This window comes from Hipposideros armiger, unplaced genomic scaffold (assembly GCF_001890085.2).
Source record: "Hipposideros armiger isolate ML-2016 unplaced genomic scaffold, ASM189008v1 scaffold_286, whole genome shotgun sequence".
Taxonomy (NCBI): Eukaryota; Metazoa; Chordata; class Mammalia; order Chiroptera; family Hipposideridae; genus Hipposideros; species Hipposideros armiger.
The window spans coordinates 2,123,240-2,128,476 of record NW_017731636.1 but is presented as its reverse complement, the minus strand read 5'-3'; positions in this window follow the sequence as shown (position 1 = coordinate 2,128,476).

Genomic DNA, 5,237 nt, shown 5'->3' with positions numbered 1-5,237 from the left:
GGGCATCGGGAGGCCACTATGGCACGGGGCAAGCACTATGGGCAGTCTATCTGAAGTGTACCTGGCGTATAAGACGACCCCCCCACTTGGAGGCATATTTTTCAGGGCCAAAAAATCGTCTTATACGCCGGCAAATACGGTATCTGCAAAAAAGCTTGGATTCAATATTTATAAATATATGTTCTTTTCCCTCAGAGTTCCTATCCCAATTTGTGACGATGTATTATTCTGTTTGGTGTGTCATATCTGATTTCTCCCCGAGGGCAGGTACCATAGCTGTTTTGTTCAATACTGTATACCCAGGGTTTGAAACAGTTTAACACAGTTTTTTTAAGTACTTATTGGATTTATTAATTAACTAATTAATTACTAACTGATTACAGTATCTGGCGGGAGAAAGATATTGGAAATCCCACCAAAGTATACAGAGAAGGAAGGTCCAAAACCACACAGCCACAGCACCCAGTATTTCTATGAAGGACACATCCCTGACCCAGGGACCTGAAGTGGGTGGATGGGGAACCTGGTACAAAGGTGCAATGCCTGTCTATAGGGGCTGGCGATACAGAACTGCAGTATTATGTGACCATGCAGGAATGTGGGCCCAGGGTAACCAATTTTTTAATTTTCCAAGAGAAGCTGGGAATGAAGCTCTTTATGTGAAATCTCCCACTTCAAAATGTTGGCAACAATTAGTTGTTGCATAGGCCCCTGAGACTTGGGCTGTCAGTTTTTGAAGGTTAGGTTACAAAATTCTTTTTAAATACATGCTCTTCAGTAACTCTCATAACGACCCTGGAGGGAGGTTTGCAGAGGCAGACCTGAGGCTCAGAGTAGGAAAATGACTTGCCTAAGGCTGCCCAAAGGGGACAGGTGTGTGTGTGTGTGTGTGTGTGTGTGTGTGTGTGTGTGTGTGTGGGAGGGGGATAGAGAGCCTGAGCTATCCCACAGCTCCTCTTCTGTGGAACAGGGAGATAATTCTCAGAACCTCTGAGCAAGGCCCTCTCACAAGGCTTGTCCCAAGCCTGCCTGGGCAGGGTGAAGCTTGGCCTGGTGCCTGATCAGTCCCTTCCAGCGCGGCGATGGGCAGGCTGGGTTCCCACCTGGAAGTCCGGTCAGGCTGTGGCTCTCTCTCAGCTCTAGATACCTTGCCGATCCTGCCTCACAGCAATTAATCATCGCTACCTCATGACAACTCTGGTATAATTATCTTGTATTATGAGTGAAGTCTCACCTGGCAGCCCAGGCCTCCCCAGAGAGGCCATACTTCCTAAGAAGGAGGGGTGAGAACTATTCTTTGCCCTCACACGTTAGGCAAGGCAGGCAAGCATTGTGGGGGGCCTTTGTGGCTCTCTATTCCTCAATCCCAGGTTCTTCTGGACTTGCGGGCTCGGACAGGTCAATGGAGCCAAGCGCACCAGGGCTAGAGTGAGCAAAACATGGGGGAGCAGGGGAAACAGAATAACAATCAAGAGCAATGATAATAATAAGGTGTATGGTCTGGCTCACTTGCTCCTAGCCGCCTCTTTTCCTCATTCACTCATTCCCAAAGTTGTGGCTGATGCCAACCAAAGACATCGACAAGATGATTTTATATATATATGTATATATATATATATATATATATATATATATATGCTGAGAAAAGTAAGGCAAAGGAGAGTGACTTTGCTCTTTAAGGGGTGACATCTGAACAGAGGCAGAATACAGTCTGGGCAGAGAGGGCAGCAGACACAAAGTCCCTGTTCAAAGAACAGAAAGGTCACTGTACCTGGAGCAAGAAAGGAGGGAACCAGGTCTGAGCAGTCAGCAAAGGATATTACATAGGTTCCAAAGGAGTTTGGCTTTTATTCTAAATTCAGTGGATACTGTTAAGAAATGATTTCTTGTTGCCAACTAAGCTGTGTGACCTTTGACAATTTGTCCTGTCTATAATTTCCCATCCATCCATCCATCTTTTCAACAAAATTTATGGAACATCTACTGTGTGCCAGCCTGGCCCTGGAGACATAGCAGTGACAAAACAAAGTCCCCGCTTTTGTAGGAAGGAATCCCTGCCCCATATCTTCTGCCTGGGCGACTCCCATTCACGCCGCCAGGTGGCGCTCTGCGCCTGCGCAAGGGCCGCCACCGGGGGTCCGGGGCGGAGACCAGACCCCCGCAGAGAACGGCAGCAGGGCGGGGGATGGGGGGTGGGGCCCACGCCGCAGGTTGTGTGACTTTGGGTTTGACCTGCCTGGAGATGAGCTAATCCTGCCGTATAATAGACTCCTGGGAGATAGGAAAAATGGCTGCGGTGCTATCTGCGTCGCCATGGGGACCATCGCGCGCGCGCGGGCGGAGCGCAAGCCTGGAAAAATACAGCCTTTGTCGGCGGCGCGTGTCACTCACGGAGCGGAGGACTTCAGGCAGCTGGGCTCCGCTCTCTCTGACCCGCGGTCCAGAGTGGAGAGGCTCTGGGGCCTCTGGCAGGGGGTACCTCCTGCAGCGGGTTAGGATCCCTGGGTGTTCCCAAATTCCTCAGAAGACCCCTCTCCCTTACACACACGCACACCCCGTTTTCTGTCACAAGCACTCAGGTTACATGGCACATCCACTCCTTCCACCATGGCGTCTATCACACCCACACACACCATTCTCTCCCCTCTGCTGTCTATTTCTCAAGCTCAAGGGGAACCCCAGCTCGTGTGTCCAGCCCTGAGCCTACACACGCAAACTCGTATTTGGGACAGGCCCCAAATACGTCCTTCCTTCTTGCCCCTCTTGCAGCGCTCCTGGGCACACCTGGGCAGATAGATTCACAAGGACACAACCACCCTGATACAGATTCGTGCACACCCCAAGGCACACATTGGGGGCAAACACTGACACCTGTACATTCACTTCTGGCAGTCACGGGTATGCATGGATGCAGTGCTTACAAGCATGCATGTCCCCAAACACTGAGTAGGGTGGGACACCTCCTGGCACACGACATTCAGGAGAGTAACACACCCATACCTGAATATATACATGCCCATCCGCCTGAGTGGCAGGGGACACCACCTCCTGTGTGCACTCCTAAATGGCCTCTTTGAGGGCAGATGCATTGAGGCACTCACAATCAGCACATCCTCCACACTTGTACACAAGGGCTTGCACACCCACTCCTTCACACACGTGTTTACACCTCTGAGTGACGTGCACGCCCACACACTTTCCTCTGTGCATCCTCAAGCAGCCTCATCTCTGGGCACTCACAACACGCACACCCACCACGCGTGTGTGTGCATGGGCTTGCACACGTGCACTTTCTTGTAGCACGCTTGTTTGACATACTCACAGGCACACTAACACTCTTCCTTGTTCAGCGCCCATTCACTGGCACACCCATGTCCAACCAAACACGCCGGGCACAACGGGGGGTGTGGGGCGCACGCTCAGGTGCCCCCGGCAGGCAGCCAGCGCAGGCACCGGGCGCCTGGTGTGCCCCCCGCGGACCGCTATCTGCCTGCCCATCAGCGCGCGGATCTGCGGTGGTAAATGATGCATTCGATGGCGGGCGCATTTGTTGTGCGCGCTCTGAAAGGGCTCCGATAATCTGGAAGGCAGAGATAAGGAACACCATTTATTCCGCGGCACTTTGGAAACAATTCCCAGCCCTGTACAACCCCATTCTCGGGCAGCCTCCGGGAGCCGGGCAGATAACGATTGGCTATTCATTATCTTCGCCGGGAACAAAGATTAGCCGGCCGAGATGAAAAATTACCCCGGACAGCAACACAGCCCCGCGCGGATCCCCCACCCGCCGCGGCCACCCGCGCCTCTGCGCCCCGCCCGGCACGCGGGCTCTACGATCACGCCCTCCCGGCCCACCCGCCGCCTGGCAGTCGGTCTCCTGTGTTCTCGTTGGCGCTGGGCACTGCCGAGCCCCTGGCTATCTCAGTTTACCCCGCCCAGCCCATCTTTCGCGTCCCCACTTTTCCCTCGTTCTTTCTGGGGCTCTTTCTCTTCCCCATTACTCTCTGAGCCTCTCTGGGTTCTCCACTCCCCATCTCTCTTATTTTTGTCTTGTCACCCACCCCCACCCCCATATCTCTCTCCTCTTCTCTGTCCATGTCTCTTTGGTTGACACCTTTGCTGCTTTTGTTCCTGTCTCTCTGACCCTTTCTGCCATTTTTTAGTTATTTCTTTCTGTCTCTGAGTGTTCCCAACCCCCCGCTCCTCCCCCTCCCCCCCACACACATATCCCTCATCAGTGTCTCTGTCCCTCTATCACTGTCACTTTTTAAAATCTGTTCTTGGGTCTTCCTGTCTCATTCCTCTTCCCTGTCTCTCAGGGTCTTTCTATCACTGGGTCTCCATGTCTCTCAACCCAGCCCCACTCCAGAGGGCCCCCATTCTCCAGGCCTTATACTTCCTGCCCTCTCAAAGCCATGTTCCTGACTGCAGACCAGAGGCTGGGAGGCTCCAGCAGGCTCTGGTCAGCCCAGCCTAGCAGGGAGCTGGCAGGTGGGGTGGGGGGTGGGGTGTAACACCTGGAACCCCACACGGAGGAAACAAGACAGAACTAGAAAAGGCCCTGTGGATATTCAGGTCCTGCTGGGGGTTTGCGCCCGCGCCCCAGTACTGGTTCCCCGCCATCCCTCCTTCAATGAGGCTGGGGGCCTTGGGAGCGGGTGGTCCCAGCCAGGCCAGCTCATTAGAGCAGTTATTCAGCATGGCACTGGTGTTAGCAGATAAGCCTTATCAACTCATCTTCCCCTCCCACAGACACAGAAAGTACTCTGGCAAATGGCACCCCGGAGCTCCACTGGCTGCCTGCCCTGCCTGTTAGGGAAGGTGCAGATGGCGGGTGATCTAGGAAGACACACATACTGTGTGTCACCCAGGGACACACTCCTCCACAGACACAGACACAAGGTAACACTGGGTAGAGAAACACACAGTTCAAAGACATATTGATATACACACAGATGCTCACACCCCAGATACATAAATACCCACCCCCATGCACATCAGTTCATACATGGAGTTATACACAAATATGCAGACAGCTTGGATATACTCTCTGTCTTCCCACCATCAGTTCAAAAGACACACACTCATCTCTTTGCTGTTAAAGACAGACAGACACACACGTGCGCACACACACCCCCAATTCATAGAGACAGGATACCCATACATATACTACTACCAACCCACACAAGGACACACACCAATTTATAGACAAATACTTGGAAATAACCACTTCCCAT